The following is a 27,987-nucleotide window of genomic DNA, read 5'->3' as shown; positions in this document are numbered from 1 at the left end:
ACTAGATCCAATGATCATTTGCAAACAGTACCACAAAGTTGTGTGGATGAAACTACAGCCATGTTACAGAAGCTTATGTTCTTGTTACTTTCCGAAGTCCTGTCTGTAATATACAGAAAATATATGTAAATAATAGTAGTAGTCAAAGTACTAATATAATATAATATTAACTGATAGGATTTTTTTTGCCAATATAATACTGATTTTAACAAACAACTATTGACCGATTCTGATACCGATATAACTTTTGTAATTAAAATAGATTAATGTTTAATCTGATCATGTTTTATTAGCAAAGTTTAAAAACGCTTGCTTTAAGGTAGCCTATACTATCCAGATATTGCTGGAAAATCAAATTATCTTCATTGAACATGGATTGGATCCATTTAACACTTAACAGTCCAATATGAATAGGCTACATAAATATCTACAACAGAACAAAGATGCATAATAAACAGTGCTTGTCAGGTAGGCCTAACAGTAGTTTCCAGGTACACAAATTGAACAAAGTAATCAAATGTAAGATAACACTGCTGTATAAATTAAAGTTACTTTAGTAAAGTTAGTAAAGTTCTTTAGTCAAGAGCAGTGTGGGATTAGTTGTCTTTTGTTGTTTGATTAACATTAAAACACAGACAGCAGTGCAGCAGGAATATTATGGCGCTGTCACTTTAAGAGCTGTACGGATCCAATACACTAATATATAGTACATGCATTTATTTCTCAACTATTTAGTGTTTATGTTCCCTTAAGCTATAACCAACTGTGTTTAATAGGATACTCGCCAAAATGGATTTTGGTACAATTTTATGTGAATTTGTCCATTCAAGCGCAAGAAGAAGCGAAAGAGAACTCAATTCAGTTTAAACGCTGTCTGAGACAAGGCTTTCTGGGTGTGCGCACACAAAACTTCTCACACAGCGAGTACCAAACTGAGTTCTCTTTCGGATCTTCTTGCGCTTGAATATTTAAATTGGCAAGGCTTAAAAACACATGAAAAGGATAAACTTTTTGAACGATGCAGCACTGGCCCGATGAGTGTCATTCATGCTTGCATTGTCGAGCCCTGTTATACTTTGTACAGGTTTCGTTTTGTTTTGGCAAGTATTATGCAACTCAGTACCTTCATGCAATTAATTAATCAAAAGTATATTATTAGTTTATAGGCACATGCATAATGCAATCACACCACAACAATTTGACAACTAATGTTAATGTTTGGATAAATAGTCATGACTAGCGGGTTACTTTCTCTGAACATCGTACAGTGGTGTTTAAGCAGTGAGCTATGTAATTGTACTGTAAATGGACAGAGGAGTGTTCAGGGAAACCTGTTTGAAATAATCATTATTTTCCACAATTCCGTTTGAAAAATTACACACTTCAGCTGTAAGTCTTTTTATATAATGTCCAAATCCAAATTAATTTGCAACATAAATTTGAACCTTAACTGCAAAAATAGTTACCCATGTTCATTCTAAAAAGTGTCTCCAGGGCATCCTCTTGGCATTCATTGGCATGTATTGCTTCATTCTACAAATTGCTGCCGGTTGTTATGCAAAGGTGAATATAAAAAGAGCGTTGAGTGCTCCTGTTCCAACACGGCCTGATAAAAGGCCTGTGACTCCTCTCGACATTTTCCACTAACATCCATGAAAATCAGAGACAAAAACAGACAGTGGTCCCAGCCTGGAGGAGAAAGAGCATTTCAGGAACACCAGCAGCGTATACCACCCCCATCACGACCTATGTGCGGGGGTTGCATTTCAACAACAAGCAAAACAGAACCGATTCAGCAGGGGTTATAAAGGGAAAAATCCAGGAGTGACCCCCCACCCCCTTTTTTAGCTTGGCAGATTGTGCGTATTCATGAATCGGTTTCCCCTTTCTGCAAAAAGTCCCTCAAAGACCAGACAGCACCCTCTTCAACGGGCCAGGCTCGAAAAGAGTCAGCCAGAGATGTCCGAACATCAATTACATGTTTGTTCACTTTTGGGTGACACACAGTTGACCCGGGGTGAACTTAATCTGAAAAGGCTGTAAAAAAAGCCTCCTCCTCCTGTTGGCCTTCTCCCAGTGCCAATAGACTACCCTCGGGCCATTAACCCATTGTCAACCAAATGCAACTTCTGCATTAATGAAGCCATTATGAGGTCTACAGTCAGAGAATGAGAGAAATAAAGACACCGACTATTCAATTCATAGAGTGGGCCTTGGCAAGAGGACATAATAAGAGACTCTCAATGAAGCAGGTTAGGGGTGCCACAAGAGAAGCGAGGCTGGGCGGACAGCTGCGTAAAGGAATGTCAAATGGATAAGTCGCAAAATCTGTCCGTTCACGAGGATACGGCTATGTGCGAAAGCGATCCGTTTTGAGGATTTGGCAGACGCTTTTATGCAAAAGTGCATTTTAGCAGTTCATGACTTCCCTGGGAATCGAACCCACGACCACGGCGTTGTTAGCACAATACGCTACCAGTTGAGCTACAGGAACAAAAGAAAGCTTCATTATGCGTTTCTCATGACAACAATGAAAATTATCTATAGGAACTGAATGTTTAAAAAAAAAAAAATCCTCTTGACTCCACTTTGAGGACTTTGCAGGATCTCCCGTGCGAAACTAGAGCGCCCGAGTGGCATGGCAGTCTGACGAGGGCGGGTCCAGCATGGCGCTGGCTGCGTGCGGTATCGTAAAGACATTAATCACCTCCGCTAAAAGATCCGCTGACAGTGCCCAGACCGGCTGACTTCCAGCCATATTGGCCTGTTTCTTATGTTAATGCAAGGATGGGGCCCTCTAAAACCAGGTCTATTTGTCCTATTCACTTCCACACAGAAGGCACTTGACATTTCTATTGCTCGCCTTTTTTTCTTAACTATCATAGATCGAGCTGCTGCCCATCCATCCATCCCTGCCCTCCAACACAAACACGGCCACCACCGCTCACTGCACACTCACTGCGACCAACGGCCCGTCCCTAAATGGTCAATGACTTTTAAATAGCAGGCAATAGAGTGTACGTGAATGGCAAATCAGCTAATTTGACTCTGTCATTCACTCATTCGAGTCCATCGCCTTGAAAACGGCTTTCATTTAAAGCCTGAAGCAATCTTCCAGATGATTGAGGGCTGTTATTATCAACCTCAAACAATTAATGTCACATTACTTTACATGCATTATCCCCTTCATTAAGCACTTTACGTAGGGAGCAAATGGTACTTTTAAAAGCCATATATACATGAGCGAAGAGAAAGAGAATGAAAGTCAGAGAGAGAGAAAGAGAGTGGGAGAGGGCGAAAGAGACAAAGAGACACACACACACACACACACACACACACACACACACACACACACACACAAACACACACTGGCCACCCAGGTGTATAGTCTTCATTATGAAACTTAAAATGACTTCCTTTCCAAGAGATGAACTGGGAAAATATTGAAGCTCTACAGGAAGAATTAACATCATAAAACCTTTTCAGTACAACACATTATCATGAAAACAATTTAGAGAGTATATTATAAGCAATGCTGAAACATCAAGTCAGGCCAGAATCGTTTATACAGAGAGATTCTCTGGTTTGTGTTCTGAGGAGTGATAGGAATTCGTAAGACGACTCTTATCGAGATCAGCTTGTCAATACATTGGGTAAATTAGGTAGGTTTCGCTTGTAATGTCTAGTCAAGCTGGTAACCCACTGTGAGGGGAGAATGAGAAAAAAATATGATGAGAGACAGATTGAGAAAACGATTGGACAATATGCGAGTTAATCTTTTCGTCTCTCTTAAAAAACTTAATACAAAAACAAATTCCGTATAGCTGTCGGGACAAAACACCAAATTGAAAGTGTAATGATCCAGGACAGATCTGATGAAAATGGAATGAAATGGCTATGTCAATATTTTCTATAACAGACTCTCAGTTGGTGCAGCAGTGGGTTCAGAATACACGATTGACCCTCCAGCACCTTAAAGGGTTAGTTCACCCAAAAATGAAAATTCTGTCAGAAATTACTCACCCTCATGTTGTTCCAACCCCGTAAGACTTTCGTTCATCTTCGGAACACAAATTAAGATATTTTTGATGAAATCTGAGTGCTGGCTCACTCCTCCACAGGATTATGGACACTATAACTTGCTGGCCCAGAAAATGTATTAAAGACATTGTTAATATAGTCCAAGTGTCTCCAGTGGCTCAATCTTAAGTTTATAAAGCGACGAGAATACTTTTTGTGCGCAAAAACAAACAAAAATAACGACTTTATTCCACTTTTCATTTCTTTCTCTCTGGGCCTCGAGTCTTTTCACGTAGTGTTTAAGCGTAGCGCGTCTGTGTTTCACGTGACCACGTAGGCTCACTATTGGGCGACGCTGGTCATGTGTGATACGTGGTGACATGCACTCAGATTTCATCAAAAATATCTTAATTTGTGTTCCGAAGATGAACGAAAGTCTTACGGGGTTGGAACAACATGAGGGTGAGTAATTACTGACAGAATTTTCATTTTTGGGTGAACTAACCCTTTAATACTCATAGACTGAGGAGCTAGCTGATAATATCTTAGCTCTCCTCGTCTTTCATATTCAGCAGTGGGTAATGAATCTTTGTGCATATTAAAATTACTGACAAAACAATAAATGACTAAACGCGCCAAAGATGCAATGTGCCAAATTGTGGATGGAAGAGTTGACAGAATTCTTCAGCCTAAAAATTAATTCAAATGGTTCCAGGTGTCAGCAAAACAATCATAGTTACCCATGAAGGAATTGGCAGAGCATCTCTTAGTGTAAAAAATCCAGGCTTGTTATGAAGCCTTAACATGGATTAATTTAATTGTATCAGATTATAAAACATATTAAATGAATGTGCCAGAAAGAATGTTTGGATGATTACCTTTGAAATTCATCTCATTTTGTGAAAACAAACAAATGACATGTTGGCTATGGGGGCATATTGAGTATGCTGGATCATGTTTGGTGTTAATTGGCAGTATGCTGATTGCACTGAAAAACCAACTGGTGTAGAAACAATTTTCACTCTTGTGAATTTCATAAATAATTACAAAGAATCGCAAGTAACACATTGAATTAAACGTGAAATTTTGATTTAGACTGACTTAGATGATATTGCAAAACGAACTCCAATAATCTTTTATATTTACAACTTGGAAAAAAGTCATTTTTAGTGTATGCGAGAGAGTACATTTGAACAAAGCTTGTAAAAATATGTAAATAAGAGCTTTGAACGAAGACACTCGCTGTTCAGGAATGTCTACAGTAGACCCTCCGAATCGCAGGATTTCGTCTGTGTGTATAATCTCGTCTTTGAAGCCTGCCGTGTTTCCCTCATCACGACTTGAACATTTTTTGTCCTCAAACTGAGCTCAGTCTGAACTTAATCCAGTGGATACTTCACTGAACCTTCACAGACATTATGGCATGGTTCCTTGTTACCCCCTCTCTCCCATGGAGTCTATTTACCTACAATAGGAAATAATTCAGGGCCTGGGGATCGTAGATGAAAAGATCAGTGCCAATAGACAGTGCTATCATATCGCACAATAGTGTACGTCACTCATGGGCTAACTTAAAGCCTCTTTCCATTTCTCTTAGGATGGTTAAGATCTCTTTCTCTGTTTTTCTCAACAGGACAAGCAGTGAGAGGAGTCAGAGAGTTGGCAAACTCCCATGTTAGCCAGACGCTCCATTCTCCAACTGTTTGCCATTTCAAGGTCCTTTTTGCATTTTTTGCTGAAAGGACTCCAGCATGGCTGAGACTTAATGGATGGCCCGACAAATAAAAATTTCTGCATACCAACTGTCACTTTTTATATTTTTTTCTGTTTGTCTTTGAGCGCTGAGCACGCATTGAATAAAATGTTTTTATGAGAGGATTTAAATAAATTTAAAACACTAGTAAGTCAAAAATACCAGGGATTTAGGAGTACTCCAGTGGAGGGCTTTTTTGAAATGCAAGGCATACTTCCATTTCATGCTTTACTCATTATATTTTTGTGTGCAGATAAACTGAGGCAAGGCACAGGATGTGTGAATTCGCAGGAATTTCATAAATGAAATGAATGAATTAAAGAAGTGGATTATTTTAAATCATTCAAACGTCAAAACCTGCAAATACCGACATTCATTGTTGAGAAGCTGTATATTGTCATGCTTAATGAGTCAAAGAAAGCATGATTCCCTGACATCCCTGAGAAGCTGAAAACACTGCTTTCCACCAGTCCATATCAATGTCTTAAAGGTTTAATTAGCCAGAGAATGCCAGCATTCAAACCCTCCAGGTGAGTCATTACTCTAGCTAACGTGGCAGCCCTTTCCTTTTAAAATGCACAGATATTGGTCTGCAATTAAAGGGATAGTTCACCCAAAAATGCTGTCATTAATTACTCACCCTCATGTTGTTCCAAACACTTTGATTCATCTTTGGAACACAAATGAAGATCTTTTTGATGAAATCTGAGAGCTTCTGTCCCTCCATTGACAGCTTCGCAACTACCACTTTGACACTTCAAAAATTAATGAAGAATTTACAATCTGTAAAGCCAATCCATATCTTTGAGTGGTTTAGTCCAAAAATTTCTGAAGAGACTCAATCACTTTATATGATGAACAGATTGAATGTAGGCTTTAATTCACATATAAACATTCATCAACTCACACATCAGTTGGGATAAACGAAAGCTCAAGCATGTTCGTTTGATGTGCATTCTCGTGTTACGCAACACGCTTGAGCTTCCGCAAGAACCAATGACATTTGTTCCCACGAGTCAAGCAGGTTCGGTTGAGTTTTCCGAAGGTGAACGAAAGTCTTACAGGTTTGGAACGACATGAGTGTGAGTAATTGATGACAGAATTTTCATTTTTGGGTGCACTATCCCTTTAAGGCTTGTGATTTTAACCTCAGCATATATGACCTGCAAAATATGCGCCTATAATAAAAAATATCTTTATAAACTAATATGGATAAAAGATTGCTGGAAGTCATAACTCATTTTCTCAAAACTTACATAAGAAAATATCCAGTTAAAAAAATGGTTCTTTGCCAGGGGGCCTCAACAATGACAATGGTTAAAAAAACAACAACAACACAAAACAGGTACTAAAATAAGCTAAAACAACTAATATTTTTTTCTTTGAAGAAGCTGAATTCCCAGTCTTGCAAATATGTAAGATATTAAGTATAATTTCTAAACTTCGAAAAGTCAAGTAAATTATTACAATCTTATAACTCCCTGACAATCTTTATAATGAATATATATTTTTCTAATTATTCAAAAACACTTTTGCTGCTATTGAGGTGGGATACGGGTACGGTTAGGGACAGGTTTGGTGCTATAGTTAGGTTTAATGGTGAGTTAAGGGGTAGGGAAGGGAGTCGTGTAATTATAGATGTAATGACAGAAGTTAATTATAGCAGTAATTTCATGCAGGTATTTTTTAGAATACAAGTACAAATTAAAAACATACACAATAAATGTGTTGTATCAATTATTCATTTACATGTTACATAATAGTTAAAGACACTCAATATAAAGTGGGACCAATATTTTTTGTAAAAAAATCTTCTCCTCAATCCTTATCCATTACATTAAAAAAGTAATAGGGCCTTTGCATATACAGTAGTTATGGGCAAGGGGGAGTGGGTGTAGTAGCAGGAGGTATATTTCATATCTTAATGATACAGTATATATTACAGATTAAAATCCATGGACAATTCTGTGTTGAAAAAAGCCTGAAATTTACTCTGGTTTGAACACCCAATTAAGAACGCACAGCAACGAGTAACTCATTACGTAATCATTTCTATTTTGGAGGAGGGAATTCACTTTCACCTACACAATACCCTTCTCAGCATGTCTGATAGGTGATCCTCATGGAGGAAGCCTGACTTGCACCTTAACAGCCCGAAATCCAACCCCCAGAACTGAAGTGAATGAGCTCAATGCATCTCCTCCTCTGACCCCTCCGAGTGACAGAGGTGACCCAAGACCTGCCCTGGTCACACACCTGGCCTGTAGGTCCAGATGGCACTGATTGGAGCGATAAGACAGATAAGAGATGCATTCTTACTGTAGTGGCATGTGTGTGTGTGCGCGAATGTTAGGGTGAAGGGAATATCACATTACTTTCTCTTGCATGGTGATGACTTACACAGTGAGAGTGAGATGTAGTAGTTAACAGAATGAGACTGTTAGGTGTTCCAGTGGTCAGAGAAGTCATGGTATAAAGAATTGATCAGTTCCAGTCCTGGTTCCTTAATGGTCTAATAATAAAAATAATTCCATTTGCCAAATAATAGAGACAATAATATTTATTTTCTTGTGTATTTTAATGACTTTTCAAATTCTCTTTAGAGGTGGCAATAGATGTAATGCAATAATTGTCAACATATTTCACTCATTAAAATGTAGAAAAAATTTGACAAAGTGAAATTGACAAAGTGCATATTGTTAGCAACATGCTGCCGTATGAACTATCCGCAACTACTCATTTCTGTCTCACCGTCATTTGCGTGTTTGATTCATTAGTCATTCTTTTGGGAATCGGACTACATTGGTTGTGCTGTTTGTTTTTGAGTAACTAAAAAGAACCAACTCATAAGTCAAGTCATAAGATAGAGACTCATAAGAGTAATTCTTTCAGGAGTCAAGTCACCTTTATTAAATAGTGATTTTTACAATACAGATGGTTTCAAAGCAGCTTTACAGAGATAACAGGAAAATAATGCAACAGAGTTTGTTGTTTTTCATTCACAAAAAATCTCAGAAAAGTAAAAAAATGTTCAGAAGTACGATGGTTGTGTCGCATGTAGAGGTGTTGCAACCTTTTTCACAGACTGATGACGCATTTCCACAGTTATTAACATCGTACAGTAAATGGAGATTTTTTTATATTTTCATTAAAAAATGTATGTATAACACTCTACTTTGTTATGACTTCTGCTTCTGAGAACCCCTGAAATGTGAAAAGGGTACATTAAGTAAAGCAGGAAACTTTATCTATGTATTTTTGCATGGCATTCTGCATGAGAATGCACATGCACAAATTGCTAACATTCGGTTTCAGTATTTTTTTAAATTCCCACACCAACATTTTTTCAGCTCCTAAACCTAGTCAGAGGCAAAAAGTTACTCATGGTGACTCATTTTCAAAAGTGGTTCACTTATTTTATCCCTTAAAACTAAAAATTTGATCACCAAAATGACATACTGTATTTAAACGTTTTTTCCTTGAATAAAAAATTCTTCATAAATTAGCTTGAATGTAACTCTACACCCTTGCCTCATTAAGTATACGTGGTTCTATGAAAATGCAAATTAGCCCCGCCTCCACTCACTCACACCAGCTCAGAGATCCACTTGTTGACATCACACACTGACCTGATTGGTTACAAGGTAGTTTGTGATGTCAGAAACACCGCGTTTTTGAGAGACTTTAGTTCACTGCAGTTTTAAGAAGAAAATACTTAGCAATGGTGTTGACTTATGAATTTGCACATGGTTTGTCTTAAAGCATATTAAAAGCACCACATAGACATATAAATAACATTAAAAGCTTGATTTTCACCACAAGGGGGACTTTTAAAAAAATTACAAAACAAGCAGTAGTATAGCCTACTACCAGACCTAATTAGTCACACTATTACAGTATTAATTACACTATTATTAACACACTTTTACAAGCTGTAGGATGCATCTGGGACTACTTTAAGAAAACAAATGAATTACACAGAAAACAAACAAGTGTCATGGCATACATTATCAATTGATATAGCATATAATAGAACATAAATCAGCCATTCCCTAAAGCTGCTTTCACCCTGTGATATTACAGCTGTCCAGGAGCGATTTCACTTACTGGTGGAAATGATGGTCTACATGTTTTCACGGTTGGGCTGTTCTGCTAATTACAACGTCAGACAAGTAGGCAAGTCATATCATTATCATGCTCATGGCTAAAATTCAAAAGCCCCAATATAAAATGTATGGGTGGGCCTCACCTCCCCTGGGCCCAATAAATGACTAAGGTGTATTATAAAATACATTCTTATATTTTCCACTCTGATAATGACCCTGAATATTATATTATTGGAATTATATCACAATGTTATTAAATATGACGTCTAATCTTGATTTTAATATATATTTTACAATGTGTGTAATATAATGTTATATTTTTATTAGTGCAGTCAATCAATTACAAAAAAGAATTACTAATTAATCACACATTTTTCTGTAATTAATGGTGATTAATTGCACCTAACATTAAAGTTTTTAATATATTTTTATGTTGTAGTACTTTCACATTTAATTTCCAAAATAATGTATAAACAGCATACAGTATGTTTTAAATATTTGTTTAATGGCATCTACAGTATAAGGCCAGTATCACTGATACCAGTCTATCACACGATTTTTCCCCCTCAGTTTTAGCCATTAATTATAGCCATTCAACATTACAGGATAATTGAAAGTCATCGATTTTAATATTTAATAGACTTTAGAAATATATATATAATAATGTTTAATTTAAGTGAACTTAAAACAATCTTTACATAAACCCATTGTAATAAATGTCACATTAAGCTGTGCCTTTAACATATCTGGCCTTAAATTTAAAACTGTTTTTCCAGGCGGATTGGTTCAGATTTTTACCTGCCCTGCTAAAATGCACAAAAAAAGTTATTGTTTTTGACCCATGTAACTCACGCTTTAAGATTTTCAGGGCTAGGTCTAATAGGTTGGAAATATACCGAAATTGAATAAACTGTCACGGTTCATGAATTCACTGTTTTCTTCTTGTCTCATGTAATTGTTGTTATGTGTGTGTGGGTGTGTGCGAGTGGGCGTGCCGCTCATTCCAGGTCGATCAGCGATCCAGCTGATCTCATTCCATCACCAGCTGCAGCCTATTCCCTCACCTTTAAATACTCATTGCACTCTTCTCTCTTTGTCAGATCGTTGTTTGATGTCCTCCGTGTGTGTTTGGTCCTGTTCCTGTCAGCGTTTCAGTTTCGTGCTCTTGTTCCTGTTCCGGTTCTGTGTTCACCTGGTCTACGTTCGTTGTCTGGATACTTCACCATTCACCTACTTCATCATCTCGTCACTTCGTCACCTGGATTGCTGACCATCTTGTCCCTGCATCACCAGTCTTCCAGAGATCTTCGAACTGTTCATCTTTCAATAAAGAGTTACTTGCATTTTTGCTTCCGTCTCATTGATCATGACAGAACGATCTGATCGTTCAATGGAAGCAGTGAGTAATCCGTTGGACGAGTTTGTTAACTCCAGCATTCAGCGCATGGACAATCAGGAGAAGAATTTGAACGACACGGCACGAGCGGTTCAAGCGCTGGTGACGCAGGTGTCCGAGCTCACCCAGCTATTACACCATCTGCGAGCTCCCGCTGCGCCACCCACACCGGTCGCTCCCCCCACACCACCGGAAAGCGTTTCCCAGTCAGAGCCCCGCCTACCAGTTCCAGAATCATACGCCGGTGAGCCAAGCTTTTGTAGAGCGTTTTTGACTCGATGCTCAATGCATTTCTCTCTCCAGCCTAGGACCTTTTGCAACGAGCGAGCCAAGGTTGCATTTGTACTCACCCTTCTGTCTGGGAAAGCAGCGCTATGGGGGACGGCGGTGTGGGAGAACCAAGACCCATGCTGCGCCTCGTTCCAGACACTCGCCGCCAAGATGAAAAGAGTTTTTGACAGAGCTGTCACCCGGAGAGAGGCGCGGATGGTCGCGGAACTCAAACAAGGAGAGAGGTCAGTGTCTGATTACTCGATCGAATTCAGGACTTTGGCAGCAGTGTGTCAGTGGAACGAGGAGGCGCAGTGGGACATGTTCCTGCATGGGCTGGCTGACCGCGTCCAGAGAGAGATCTATGCCCTGTACCTTCTCTCAACGGACTTATAGAATTGGCTCTTCGAGTGGATGCACGACTGACCAGGGTCGAGCGGCGGATGCTACCCAGCCGGGTTGTGGGAGGAGCCGAGAGTCAGCGGTCCAGCGGCGGGGACGTGGTCAGCCCCGTCTACGATCACGAGCCCATGCAGGTTGGGCAAGCTCGGCTTTCCCGGGAGGAGAAGGAAAGGCGGAGGTCCCAAGGGCTCTGCCTGTACTGCGGAGTGGCGGGACACTACGCTTACAACTGTCCAGTAAAAGGCCAAGCCCGACAGTAAGTATGAGGCTACTGTCGGGTGGGATCTCCGCTGAGAAGACCTCATCAACACCTACGCTCCTCCCGGTAAGACTAAGATGGTCAGCCCACAACCCCGACTGTCAAGCACTGGTGGATTCCGGGGCAGAAGGTAATTTCATGGACCATTCATTTGCGCACAGATTTCAAGTTCCCCTCCGACCACTCACCTGCAAGATTGCGGTACATGCACTCAACAGCCAAGATCTACCCACCATTTCACTCATCACCGGACCCATCACACTCATCACATCAGGCAACCATATTGAGACCCTTTCATTTTACATACTGGACTCACCTCTCGCACCTATTGTTCTTGGACACCCCTGGCTCATCGATCACAACCCTAAAATAGACTGGCAGCAAAGATCAGTGTTGGAGTGGAGCAGTAAATGTCATGAGTCCTGTCTTGTGTCTGCCTGTTCGTCTGTTTCTGTCTCTGTGTTTCAGGAGGAGGCAGTGGATTTATCTAACGTGCCCGCGGAGTACCTAGACCTGAAGGAGGTGTTCAGTAAGTCTCGTGCTGCTTCTCTTCCTCCGCATCGTCCCTATGACTGTGCCATAGATTTACTGCCAGGTAAGTCTCCGCCTTAGGGCAAGTTATATTCGCTTTCTGTCCCAGAAAGGGAGGCTATGGAGAAATATATTTCTGATTCTCTAGCAACGGGGTTCATCCGTCCTTCCTCTTCTCCAGCGGGGACGGGGTTCTTTTTTGTGGGGAAGAAGGACGGATCTCTGCGACCTTGTATTGATTACCAGGGGCTGAACAGCATCACGGTAAAGAATACTTATCCTTTGCCATTGATGTCTTCAGCTTTCGAGAGGTTGCAGGAAGCATCTATCTTCACTAAATTGGACTTACAAAATGCTTATCATTTGGTCCGCATTAGGAAGGGGGATGAGTGGAAGACTGCTTTTAACACCCCCAGGGGGCATTTTGAATACTTGGTCATGCCTTTCGGTTTGTCCAACTCCCCAGCAGTCTTCCAGGCACTCGTCAACGATGTGCTGCGAGATATGGTCGACCAGTTCATATATGTCTACCTGGATGACATATTGATATTTTCATCTTCTCTCCAGGAACATGTGCAGCACGTCCGACGAGTGCTTCAGAGGTTGCTAGAGAATGGGCTTTTTGTCAAGGCGCTTTTCATGCACAGTCTGTTCCTTTCCTAGGATACATTGTGTCGTCTGAGGTAGGGCTGAACGATATATCGTTATCGTATCTATATCGAGATATGAACTTTCAAGATATTAATATCGAAAAAAGCAACGATATAGACGATATAGATTTTCCCTCTCCGCGCTCGCCCTGCATACAACTCTGGCAGTCACAACAAACATCAGTTTTACGAGTGTCCTTGAATGCACCGCTAAAGCCAGCGCGCGCACACTACCAGGGACGTGGGAACTATATTGTGAGAGGGGGGGCGGCGTTTCCATGGTGACGCGTCATTGCTTGTCACGTGACACACCGCAGCAGCAACAGCGCTGAATGAATGATGATCTGCTTTTATGTCATTTTCCTTTTTTATTCAGAATATTCACAAATGTGTTAGCTATGGCATGAAATATCTGATATTCCGATTGTCAAATACATGCAAGTGGAAGTATATTGTTGTTTAAACACCTTTATAACGATCGCTTTAGTTGAGCTGTATGCGCGATGGGCGCCGCCGTGTTAGTTTGTGCCGCAGACGCAGTTCAGAGAATCGGATCTGTTGGATTTACAACCTCTATGTTTACAACACGTGAATTCATCCACTTCTCCCGAAATACTGAAAAGTAAGTGGCTGGTGAACTGGGAATAGAATAGAGTAAACATTGAAGTTACTTACACAATGTGTATCTGATATGAATAAAACGTGTCGAATTATAATGGAAAGGATTATTATTACCTCTTCCATAGACATCAGTGTGTATTTTACAAACTCTAAATGTATTGTTTTTTTAGTACTTACGTAGTCATATCGTATTGTATCGATATCGAGATATCTGGCATGAAAATCGAGATATGAAATTTTGTCCATATCGTTCAGCCCTGGTCTGAGGGAATACATATGGATCCTGAGAAGGTTAAGGCTGTGGTGGAATGGCCAAGTCCAGATTCCCGTAAGGCCCTACAGAGGTTTCTGGGGTTCGCCAATTTCTACCGGCGGTTTATTCGCAACTTCAGCCAACTAGCCTCGCCTCTGACTGCCTTGACCTCCCCCAGAACTACGTTCAGGTGGTCAGACGCAGCTGAGGCTGCGTTTGCCAAACTGAAAGGCCGCTTTGTTTCAGCCCCCATCCTCATTGCCCCTGATACATCACGTCAGTTCGTGGTGGAGGTCGACGCGTCAGAGGTGGGGGTAGGTGCAGTGATATCCCAGCATTCTCTCACAGACAACAGGATGCATCGTGCGCGTTTTTGTCTCATCGTTTGTCCCCTGCCGAATGCAATTATGAGATTGGTAATAGAGAGTTGTTGGCAGTCAAGTTAGCGTTGGAAGAATGGCGTCACTGGTTAGAAGGGTCGGGGGTACCTTTTATCGTCTGGACCGACCACAAGAATCTGGAATACATTAAAACCGCCAAAAGATTGAACTCCAGGCAGGCTCGGTGGGCACTTTTTTTTGGACGTTTTGATTTTACTCTCTTGTACCGCCCAGGTTCCAAGAACATCAAACCTGATTCTTTATCGCGCATTTTTGATCGTTCCGAACGCCCGTCTACTCTCGAGTGCATTTTGCCCGAGACCCTATTTGTCTCCACACTCGTATGGGAGGTCGAATCGAAGGTCAAGACGACCTTAGAAGGGGTAACGCCTCCGCCCGGTTGCCCACCGAACCATTTATTTGTACCGGATGGATTACGGTCAGACGTCATTCAGTGGGGACATTGTTCCAACGTGGCTTGTCATCCAGGAGTTAGTCGTACTAAGTTTTTGGTCAAGCAACGATTTTGGTGGCCTCTCATGGCTCGTGATGTTCACAGTTTTGTTTTGGCTTGCTCAGTTTGTGCCATTGGTAAGACCTCCAATCGACCCCCAGATGGGTTACTTCAACCGCTGCCTGTCCCTTCGAGACCTTGGTCCCATATTGCGCTAGATTTTATCACCGCCCTTCCGCCCTCTCAAGGTAACACTGTAGTTTTGATCGTGGTGGACCAGTTCTCGAAGGCGGCCCATTTCATTCCCATGCCCAAATTACCCTCAGCCAAGGAGACAGCGTTGACCGTCGTTGATCACGTCTTTCGCTTACATGGCCTCCCGACAGACGTGGTTTCCGACAGAGGACCCCAATTTGTGTCCAAATTTTGGCAAGAATTTTGTAGGTTATTGAGAGCGACTGTCAGTCTGTCCTCTGGTCTCCAAGAATCCTTCCTCATGGAGCCAACAACTGTCAATGGTGGAGTACGCCCACAATACGTTACCAGTGTCATCTACGGGTCTATCTCCGTTTGAGTGTAGTGTAGGTTACCAGCCACCAATTTTTCCTAGTCTGGAGTCCGAAGTCGCGCTTCCCTCCGCTCACGCCTTCATCCAGAGGTGTCATCGCACCTGGACTAGAGCCCGTGAGACTCTACTCCAGGTGGGAGCATGCACCAAGGCCAAAGCCGATCGCGACCGGTCTAGGCCTCCCGTATACGTCGTTGGTCAAAAAGTGTGGCTTTCTACCAGGAACATTCCTCTACGCTCTGTCTCTAATAAACTTGCTCCTAAATTTATCGGCCCGTTCACTGTCACCAAGATCATTAGCCCGGTGGCAGTCCGCCTCAAACTCCCTCCAGTGTACAGGAGGATTCATTCCGTCTTCCATGTATCCAAAATAAAACCCGTGTTTCGTTCTTGTATTAATCCGCCAGTCCTGGTCTCCCCTTGTGTTTTATATTAGATTAGATTAGATACATTTTATTAATCCCGTAAGGGGAAACTCATTTGCCACCATTGCACATTACAGACACCACAAATAGACAACTGCACATTAAAAACAACAATACAATCATTCCCTGCAAAAAATTACACAACTTTAAAAAAAAAAAACGAACTGCAGTAGGAATAAAATACCTTCTGTATCGCTCTGTAGAACACTGAGGCATCACTAATCTTCCACTAAATTAACTTTTCAGACCACTAAAAATATATGTAGTGGATAACCTTCGGAAGACAGGATCATTTTTAATTTTGCCCTTGTAAATTAGGAATAAGGACAATAACCAAACCAGCCTTCTAATCAATTTATTAATCCTATTTTTGTCATCTACAGTGATACTACATCCCCAGCAGAGCAGACATGAAAGACATAAAGAAGCTTCCTACCAATGCCAATGGAACCCAACTTTCTCAAAAAGAATAATCTTGATTGTGCCTACTTAAAAACAGCCACACTGTTCTTCTGCCAATTTAGTTTACTGTCCAAATGGACACCAAGATATTTGTAAGACTGAACAATCTCTATTTTCTGACCTTTGATAGAATATGTTGGCCTTAATGTTATCTAAAAGCTAGTGCTAGTGCTCCAAAACAATGACAAAATTCACATTTAGGAGATATGAGCATTCAAAACGTAATCTCTCCCTTCCACCAATATGGATCAGTGATTTTGATGACATCACTCTGCTTCAGATTTTCTATCCAATCAAATGCTATGTAGAATCTAAAGCATCCCTCCCTACATAATAAATAGACTGAAGCTGCGACTAAAATCGGTCACTTGTTCAAACATTTACTATTTTCTACATGGTGAATGGCACATAGTGCACTATATAGGGAATATGGAACGATTCAGAAAGTGTAAATATGCTTTCCATTGGGGCGAATGAAGTCTGGTTTCATGTCAGTGTCATGCGAACAGCCGCAGCGCAAACACAGTCTGCTCTGGTCCAGAGTCCTGATAGCGCAGTGCGGATCATATGCGCGAGTTCATTCATTTATCGGACCCATTTAATTTGTGTAGAGAAAGCTATATTTTAAAGCGATATGGAGGAAAGTAGGAAGAGAAACAGTTAGAGATTAGGAAGAAACTGCTGCTTTATCGAGCTTAATGGCTCTGGCCGAGCTGTGAAATAAACTAAACGCTATTGGCTATTTAAAAAAGGGAAGGAGCCATTTGATGTTTTCCACCGTTTTCTTCAGTGGGCCTTCAACATTAATCACAGACAGCAGCTGGTGTATTAGGCTGCTGTCACTTTAAGACCTGACGCACATGACCTGGATCTTACACGCATCCTAATTTCTCACAACTCTTTGCATTCATTTAACACTTTTTAAATAATTTAAGACTGTGCTGAAGCAGCATTATCGTGCTTGAATGGTTTAATAGCACTTGAATGAATGATAGCGTATGATCATATACTGTAGCACAGCCACATGATGACATTAAAAAATGCTGTGTTAATTGTGTTTTTAACTATTTTTAAAACGATTTTTAACGTGTTAAACTGAAAAAAATGTATTGCATGCGTTAATACATTCATTTTGAAAGCCCTAATATTTATACACCAAATTATGCAAGTGAAAAAGAGGATGTTCCACATTATTCTAAACCTTTATACATTTCTTTCATCTGCTGAACACAAAAGAAGATATTTTGAAGAATATGTGTAACCAACCAGTTGATATCAACTCTTCGGAGAGATGTCTTTGGTTGCTGACATTCTTCAAAATATCTTCTTTTGTGTTAAACAGAAGAAAGAAATCATACAGGTTTGGAACAACTTGAGGGCGAGTAAATCATGACAGAAATTTCATTTTAAGCAAGTTTGCTTACCCTTTTAAGCAAGTTTGCTTATCCTTTTAAGCAAGTCACAGTTCTTGTGCAATAAGGGGAGAAAAAAAAGATCTTTCTGAAGATGAAAAGCCTGAAATCGTGCAATGGCTTGCAAAAGGCATGAAAATTTTGCGGAAACTGAATAGAAATGATCAAACTGACGGAAGATTTGTGAGTGATTCACAGCACAGAGGAATTATGTCAGATAAGTTTCTTAAAGGAAGTTTCAGAAGTTTCAAAGGACTGCCACCTTACCGTGGTGGAGGGTTTTGAGTACCCGAACGATCCTAGGAGCTATGTTGTCTGGGGCTATATGCCCCTGGTAGGGTCTCCCAAGGCAAACAGGTCCTAGGTGATGGGTCAGACTAAGAGCGGTTCAAAAACCCTTTATTATGCCTTTAAATTTGAGGACCGTGACGTCGCCCGGCATGGCGCAGCCGGGGCCCCACCCTGGAGCCAGGCCCGGGGTTGGGGCTCGTATGCGAGTGCCTGGTGGTCGGGCCTCCCCCCATGGGGTCCGGCCGGGCTCAGCCCGAAGGAGCGACGTGGGGCCGCCCTCCCGTGGACCCACCACCTGCAGGAGGGACCGTAAGGGGCCGGTGCTTAGTGGATCGGGCGGCAGTCGAAGGCGGGGGCCTCGACAACCCAATCCCTGGACGCGGAATCTAGCTCTAGGGACATGGAACGTCACCTCTCTGGTGGGGAAGGAGTCTGAGATTGTGCGTGAGGTTCAGAGATTCCGATTAGAGATAGTTGGGATCACCTCCACGCACGGCTTGGGCTCTGGAACCACACTCCTTGAGAGAGGATGGACTCTTCACCACTCTGGAGTTGCCCATGGTGAGAGGCGGCGGGCTGGTGTGGGTTTGCTTATAGCCCCCCAGCTCAGCCGCCATGTGTTGGAGTTCACCCCGGTGAACGAGAGGGTCGCTTCCCTGCGCTTTCGGGTCGGGGATAAGTCTCTCACTGTTGTGTGCGCCTATGGTCCAAACGGCAGTGTAGAGCAGCGGTTCCCAAACTTTTTCATTCTAGGACCCACCTAGACAAGTATAATCAATCTCAAGACCCACTTGCACTGGTGCTACCAACTTTCTCGGTCACACCAGCATGATTTGGTCGTACCTTTTTTTTTTTTTTGCTACATGCCATGGGATTAATCAATGCATGCTGATGAATAGTGGTCTTAATCTGCATACCCTAGTTTTGCACTGATGTAAAAAGACTGACAGTGATAAGACCTCATGTTAGCAAAATATTTTAAACTTTTAACTCTTAAAAAAACTCATAAAAAAACATGCATGTTCTTTAATGTTTGATTATAATTTTACCTTCTTCACATAGGGATGGGAAATAAGATTTTATCAATAATAATAATGCCACTGACGATTCTGATTATCGATCCAATTCTTAAACGATTCTCTTATCGATTCTTCATAGCACTGTGTGGAAAAATGTAGTCATATGCTTTAAAAAAAACGTTTTTTTTTTAAAAGTTTTATTTATTTTAAAGCTTGAGTAAGCAAACTGTACTTTTTATGTAATTTATGTAATAAATAGAACCTTATTGTAAAGTGTTACTGATTAGTTATACACCGATTCAGACGTCTCCTGAGTTCACTGTTGGAAAGATCAGTTGTTTTAACCATTCATTAAAATAAATCGGTTCAAACGAGTCATTAGTTCGCGAATTGGACGCGTCATGCCCGTTGTGTGATTATCCCAGCAGTTAGGACATGGACATCCAAGATTTCTGTCAACACAGAAAACATTTCATCACTGGATAGTTTTTTTCGTTTAATTAAAGTGTTGTTTTATGTCAGCTGAATGTCCGGAACGCTTTTCAGAGAAGATAAGGCAACTTATTTAGCACAATTCACACCCAGCGGTAATTAAAGAAAAAAAATCTCCGAATGCTACACATGAAACTTTGGTCTTCCGACCTTTTACCACCGTGTCGATTTATTTTGATTAATATGTGCGAGAGAGAGAGAGAGCAAGACAGCGCTTAGTTTGGAGACGGTGAAGGCTTGTTTACACTTTCGCCTGGCTCCGAAGAGAGAGAGAGAGTGCGCGCGCGCGCGACCGGGTCTCTCTCTCTCTCTCTGCTCGTTCTTTCAGTTAAACATGCACTCTGTCACAAGCGCAGCAGTTCATCTACATTACTCCCCGATCAAATAAGACTTTGGCGGGACAAAAAATCACTTTGGCGGGCGCTAAAACTCACTTAAGAGTCGTTTGATCATTAATCGGACTGGTTTTGTTTCACTCATCGTAACGTAAATTTAGCTGCAGCCCAGCCTTTGTGCGACCCACCTTTTCTCACTGTGTGGCCTCACAAGTGGGTCGCGACCCACAGTTTGAAAACTTCTTGGAGACTCTGGGAGGGGTGCTGGAAAGTGCTCCGACTGGGGACTCCGTCGTTCTACAGGGGAACTTCAACGCCCACGTGGGCAGTTACAGTGACACCTGGAGGGGCGTGATTGGGAGGAACGAGTGGTGTTCTGTTATTGGACTTCTGTGCTAGTCACAACTTGTCCATAACGAACACCATGTTCAAGCATAAGGGTGTCCATCAGTGCACATGGCACCAGGACACCCTAGGCCAGAGGTCGATGATCGACTTTGTGGTTGTTTCATCTGACCTCCGGCCGTATGTCTTGGACACTCGGGTGAAGAGAGGGGCGGAGCTGTCAACTGATCACCACCTGGTGGTGAGTTGGATCCGATGGCGGAGGAGGAAGCTGGACAGACTCGGCAGACCCAAACACACTGTGAGGGTCTGTTGGGAACGTTTGGCCGAATCCCCTGACAGAGAGATCTTCAACTTCCACCTTCGGCAGGGCTTCGACCAGATCCCGAGGGAGTCTGGAGACATTGAGTCCGAGTGGACCATGTTCTCCACCTCCATTGTCAATGCGGCCACTCGGAGCTGTGGCCATAAGGTCTCCGGTGCCTGTCGAGGCGGCAATCCCCGAACCCGGTGGTGGACACTGGAAGTAAGGGATGCCGTAAAGCTGAAGAAGGAGTCCTATCGGGCCTGGCTGGCTTGTGGGACTCCTGAGGCAGCTGACGGGTACCGACAGGCCAAGTGGACTGCAGCCCGGGTGGTTGTGGAGGCAAAAACTCGGGCTTGGGAGGAGTTCGGTGAGGCCATGGAGAAGGACTAATGGTCAGCCTCGAAGAGATTCTGGCAAACCGTCCGGCGCCTCAGGGGGGGGAAGCAGTGCCCTACCAACGCTGTTTACAGTGGAGGTGGGCGGCTGTTGACCTCGACTGGGGATGTCATCGGATGGTGGAAGGAATACTTTGAGGATCTCCTCAATCCCACCGTCACGTCTTCCATTGAGGAAACAGAGGCTGAGGGTTTGGAGGTGGACTCGTCCATCACTCGGGGCGGATCTCATCCACCCCCGGTGCCTTGCCACCGAGGAGTTTCTTGACTACCTCGGTGGCAAGGCACCGGGGGTGGATGAGATCCGCCCAGAGTACCTCAAGTCTCTGGGTGTTGTGGGGCTGTCTTGGCTGACACACCTCTGCAGCATCGCGTGGCGGTCGGGGACAGTACTTTTGGACTGGCAGACCGGGGTGGTGGTCCCTCTTTTTAAGAAGGGGGACCGGAGGGTGTGCTCAAACTATAGGGGGATCACACTTCTCAGCCTCCCTGGGAAAGTCTATGCCAGGGTACTGGAGAGGAGAATACGGCCGATAGTAGAACCTCGGATTCAGGAGGAACAGTGTGGTTTTCGTCCCGGTCGTGGAACACTGGACCAGCTCTATACTAGTGCTGCACGATTAATCGCATCGCAATCTCAATCGCGATGTCAGCCTGTGCGATTATATAACGGCAAAATTTTGTGATTATATTCAATAAATAAGTGTGTGGACTTGAGAACACAAACTTTCTGAGAACAGTTTGCCGATTTTCCTTGATGCAAAAAAAAAAAAAAAAAAAGATTTAAAAAACAAACAAAAAAGATCTGACAGTCTCAGTAAAGGCAGTGCGCGTGTGGCGTGCGTGGTCACTTGTGTGCGCAGCGCGGAGATACCAGAGCGAAGATGGATGCCGAGGAGATCGACACTGATCTGGTAGCCAAAAAAAAACTCTACCTCTGTTATATGGTGGTATTTTGGATTTAGGATTACTGACACTGAGCAGAGAGAGGTACTGTGCAAGATTTGCAAAATTAAAGTTGCAACATCACGTGGCAATACGACAAATTTATATCAGCACCTGAAACAGCACAGAGAAAAATGTGATGAAAGCATGACAGTGAAAACCCAGAGTAGTAAAGAGACAACTGAAGGAAACAAGGCACAAGCAGTTCCCCGAACAAAACAAAACACAATTACAGATGTGTTTGCGAACCTCACGCCATATGATAAGTCTTTGCCTAGACATAAAGAAATCACAGACGCCATAACGCACTGTTTGGCAAAAGACATGATGCCTATACACACCGTTAGTAAAGTGGGGTTTCAGAAAATGATCCGCACACTGGACAAGAGGTACCAGCTGCCCTCTCGAAACTATTTCTCTCAAATAGCGATCCCTAAACTTTATAACTCGCGCCGAGAGGAAGTTCAAAAGGAAATGGCTACGGTGACGTTCTTTTCAACCACTACGGACCTGTGGTCAAGCAGGACAAGTGAACCGTATATTAGCTTGACTGTGCACTTTGTCGACGAGGAGTTTGAATTGAAAAGCCGCTGCCTGCAAACATCGTATTTCCCTGACGACCACACAGGAGAAAACATAGCCTTGGGCTTGAGAGAGGCACTGGCTGCGTGGGACCTCTGCGAGGAGCCTCAGGTCGCCATAACAACAGACAACGGCACCAACATGGTCAAAGCGGTGGAGCTTAATCAGTGGACTAGAATCCAGTGTTTTGGGCATAGACTTCATTTGGCCATTGGTAAGTTAAATTGATTTCATTTTTGGTTATTACACTACAGCAAATATTTTAAACTACTGTACTTTTAAGAACAATTAACTTTGGGGTTAGGGGAAGTTGTCCCCTTGATTTATTAATGAAATAACTTTAAATTCAATGTCAAATTATGTGTGCCAGTGCCACAAAAGATACTAGGAGTAGCCCATTTCATTTAGGGCTATTAATTAGCATTAAACATAACTCTGTGAGTGATGGATGAGTGTAAAAACAAACCTGCCATTGTTATTTGCCTGCTACTCCAATATAATTAATTAGGCCTAGAGTGGTGACATGATAAAAATATTAACACTGTGTGTGTGTGTTGTCATGTTTGTATTACTGTTTTCATATGCTATTCATATGAATTGGGCGTGTAATCAGAATGTGAATATTAAACGTTTTTGCAATGTCACTGTAGTGAGTAAATGTTTTTCATCTTATCATTCACAGAAAAATAATGCACAATGCATTAACAGAGCTACTGGGATATGCAGGAAGATTGTGGGCCACTTCTCCCATAGTTGGAAGAAAAGAGTGGCCTTGAGGGAAGCACAACGAGAGCTCAACCTCCCAGAGCATGCCATGGTGACAGACTGCTCAACACGATGGGGTTCCACTCAGAAAATGATAGGAAGAGTGCTGGAGCAGCAAAGTGTGTTGTCCAAGGTTCTCTCTACAGACCGCAAAGTGCGACACCTACTCCCCTCATGGCAGGACCTGGAGGTCTTGGTATCTGTAAACAAGGCTCTCAGCCCACTCCAGGACTTCACACTGTAAAAAGTTTAACTATTATTTACTCAATTTTATTGGTGAAACATTTTTACACTCAAAAAAATTTAGTAAATTTTAAAGCTGTGAAATCAATGAAATATACTGTATGAATTGAGTAAATGCAAGTAAAAAAATTAAGTAAATCTGAGTAACTGCATCTGGTACATTAACAAATAAAATTGAGTAGAAATAATTTAACATTTAAACATTAAAAAAACAATATTTATGAGTAATATTAACTGTTTTTATTAATGAGTAATATTAACTTTTTTATTTTCTCTAAACCTTTGTAAAAATAGTACTCCAGACAACCACCATTATACATTACATTGGCCTTTATTTTCAATGAGTACAGCAATACAGCACATTTTAGACTGTTTTTTCATGTATACAATATTGCCTGCATTTAAACTTATTTAACAAGTAAAAATGAAATATTTAAACATTCAGGTAGCCAAATTCAAGTGTAATCAACCACTCTGTTATCCAATATCCACCGAATCTGCGCTGGTCCTCGTGCCGGAGACAGACTCGCGCTCTGCGGGTGAACTTTGAACTTCATACCGCCGTCTTGCATTTCACTCACAGTCACTGTCTGAGGCACAGCCGAAATATACTGCGAGCGACTGACATAACCTGCCAATAAACAAAAAGTGATAGTTCTGAGGACATTTTATCATCCAAATGATAATAATTATATTCATTATCATTATGAAAGTCAGTCATGTGTTTATGCAAAGCGTTTCAATCACGCAAAAAGACAAACGCGGCTCTCGTCTCGTTTAGGTGTCGAATTACGCCTCTGTAGGCTATGTTGTTTTGCATTAAATATGATTTAAAGCACAGTAATGATTTTATAGATAAAATAAAACATACACCAACCTGAATTTCACAGTGAAAATGCACCAAATCTGCGACGCTGAGAAGAGAGCTGTTGTTCTTGACTGGAGAGTTCAAACAGCCACGCTCACTCCAACCGTCGAGTTTTCGTCACGTCAGAGGGTGGGGGAGGGGGGGCATTGTTTTAATTGAGTAAACTTACTCAATTTTAAGAGCGTGTTAAATATATTAATAATATTGATTTGAATTAAGTAATTTTTTTGTTTCTTGAAACAGATCAGTTTAATTAAACATTCTCAAATATTTTGATAGAAATTTCACATATATATTAAGTATATTATAAAGAAATAATTGGTTAGTCAAATACTAAACTATTTTATTGAAAAAAACTTAAATATATCTGTAAATTTTAGATAAAATTAACTGTTGGATTTTTACTCAATTATTTTGGTATGTTTAACTCAAACAATCAAGTAAACGATATACAGAGATTTTATTAAGTTAATAAAGTTAAAAATTTCTGTAATATTTACTAAGCCACAGAATAATTTTTTACAGTGCACGGATGCCTTATCGGGTGAATGTTATGTGAGCATATCTTGTGTGAAACCTGCTCTGCATCTTCTGAACACCTCAGTGCTGGCTGAAGACGAAGCAGACACTGACCTGACCAAATCACTGAAATCAAAAATTCGTAGCTACCTCAACAACAAATATGAAGGCACGCAGGACTTGCACGCAGGACTCGCAACTTCACCACTTTCCTAGACCCAAGGTTCAGAACACAATACCTCTCTGAAGAAGAGACCCAGACCTTAAAGGAACGAGCCATCTCTGAGTTGATAGTGAGTGAAACCACAGAGTTTACTTAACTGGTAAGAAAGAATTCAATGTAACAAATTTCTAAAACATGTGCATTGTTTATTTGTTTCAGGAAATTTATGGCCAGCAGTCTGTAGCCCAAAGCACTGCAGTGATGGAGAATGATAGCATGGATGTGGAAAATCCACCTGCTGCTAAAGCAAAGAAGAAAACTCTGGCCAGTTTCTTTAATGAAACCACATGCACTGCACCAAGAGCACCATTGTCATCCACATTTGATTTGGCCTCTGAACTCCATGCTTACATTTACATGCCATGTGTAGACCATGGAGAAGATCCACTGAAATGGTGGAAGTTACACAAAGTAAACTTCCCTAGGCTATGCAAACTAGCACAGAAATATCTGGGCATACAAGCAACAAGCTCTGCATCAGAGAGAGCTTTTAGCGCTAGTGGTAATGTTGTGTCAAATCATCGCTCCTGTCTGAAACTAGAGAAATTCGATATGCTTGTGTTTTTGGCAAAGAACCTCTAATGTGATAAGTTTAACTGTTTAGAAAGAGGATTTGGAAGTCAAATCATTGTGTTTGTGTAAGAAAAATATCCATATTTAAAACTTTATAGACTAAAACGTCATTACGTTGTGCGTCCGGTCAAGGGTTACTCTTTCACCGTAAATCTATGCGTACGGCCGTCTGATGGAAGCTAGCTATTTTAGTCGATAAAGTTTTAAATATGGATATTTTTCTTACACGAACGCATCGCTTCACTTCAGAAGGTCTTTATCAACCCCCATGAGCCATATGGAGGATTTTTATCATGGATGGATGCACTGTTATGGACTTCAAAACAGAAACAACCATTCACTGCCATTGTAAAGCTTGGAAGAGCCAGGACATGTTTTAATATAACCCCGATTGTATTCGTCTGAAAGAAGAATGTCATATACACCTAGGACGGCTTGAGGGTGAGTAAATCATGGGGTAATTTTCATTTTTGGGTGAACTAACCCTTTAATGCTATTAAAAGGGCAGCTATTAAAAGCCACCCCTATGCTCACAAAGAGGATCCTTGGGGGTGTCAAAATGACCTCTGCAAGATATTTAGAAGAAGAACCGTGCTTTCTGAAATAAAATAATTTTCATGCAGGACAACGCACCATCCCATGCTGTAAAATAAACCATTGACTCCTTGGTTGCTCTGAGAATAAAAGGAGAAAAAATCATGATGTGGCCACCATCATCCCCTGACCTCAATGCTATTGAGAACCTGTGGAGCATCCTTAAAAGGAAGATCTATGAGAGTGGATGGCAGTATACCTCAAAACAGCAGCTCTGGGAGGCAATACTGGTATCCTCAAATTAACTATGGCAGAAACTATACATAGACTTACAAGTTCAATGGATCAGAGTTAAAGCCATCTCAAAGAAGGGCTGATGTATTTATACGTAACTTGAACTGTAAATAGGTTTTTTGTTTTAAATTGTTTTCAGTTTGTGAAAAATGATCGGTCCATGAGAAAAATAATGATAAAGCGGTTTTAATTATCATTTCTTTACCATGTAAAAACATCCATACTGTAATAATTGTTGAGGAGAATTTTTTTTTACTTTGGAACACAGTGTATAATATACAATGTTGCAGGGATGACTTTTTTTAGGCCAAAACCCGGAAATGAGTTTATAAGTACACCATTATAGGTTCCATGGGCCAGAAGTCAATGGGGTTTTTAAATAGATTTAGGGTTACATGCCTGAAATAAGGTCTGTTTAATACAAGCTCAAAATATTTTCAGGTTTTATTCTTTAAAATAAAAACTGTACATCCGTAATAATACCCCCTTATGATAAAAAAAAAGCGCTTTTACTTGAAATATACAGTTGCTTACAATTGGCACTTAATGTCCCTGACACCCTATGTAGTCCCATTTAGCCATCACATTGAACAGGTAAACATAAATACTAAGTTAAATGAAACAAGCAAACAGCTGTAGTAACATCTTCATATTGTCGGCCTAAAGTGGCAACACTCTCCGGTCTGTGAGAGTGACCTCTTTAAAGTGAAAATAAACCCTTTTAACAGCAGGATCCTGAGATAACTCGTATTGCTTTACATGAGAATTAGAAGTGAGTTTTGTAAACCTCAAACTCAGAAGAGAGTCAAATAACTACAAGACATTTGAATCAAGAAGTACCATTCAAAGATAAACTCAACAATGACAATGCTGGGCTACAGAGTCATTTGGTAAATTATCAAATCTTCCTGAGGAGAGAAACGTCCCAAAAGCAATATTTCCTTTCAGAACAAAAACCCACATCTCACTTGCATTCACTAAGTGAAATCTGTCTTCAAAAGGCAAGAGGCCATCGGAGACAAATTGCCTTCATTCTCACTAAAGGAAAGCATTACAAAAGGAGCCAAATGAAAACAAAATTACTTGAGGTAGGTATCCGGCTGAAATGACAACACATAAAAGCTCTGTGGAAGAAAAGAAAGAAAACAGTTTCCGTTCTTGTAAGAAATCGTCAATTGGATCTCCGGAGGGTACTCTTCTGTCTTATTACCTTCCCCCTTAGCTTTTATTCATCTATGTATCTGTATTTTAAATGACTCAATTACCCAGCACCCTGTGGTGAAAATTACATATGT

The 27,987-nt window shown here is 41.3% G+C and overlaps 1 long non-coding RNA gene across 1 annotated transcript; it reads right to left on the bottom strand.

Annotated features, from left to right (window-relative positions):
• Positions 1-23,993: 23,993 nt before the first annotated feature.
• On the bottom strand, positions 23,994-24,677 carry LOC308690270. Its single transcript, XR_014030139.1, has 2 exons — positions 24,559-24,677; positions 23,994-24,312 (listed from the first exon to the last, which is right to left on the bottom strand). It is a non-coding gene; the product is annotated as an uncharacterized lncRNA (long non-coding RNA).
• Positions 24,678-27,987: the final 3,310 nt, after the last annotated feature.

Source organism: Scardinius erythrophthalmus, assembly GCF_964197995.2.
Source record: "Scardinius erythrophthalmus genome assembly, chromosome: 5".
In the NCBI taxonomy this organism is placed as follows: domain Eukaryota; kingdom Metazoa; phylum Chordata; class Actinopteri; order Cypriniformes; family Leuciscidae; genus Scardinius; species Scardinius erythrophthalmus.
Note: the sequence above shows the minus strand (reverse complement) of the source record. Positions and strands in the feature narration are given on the sequence as shown.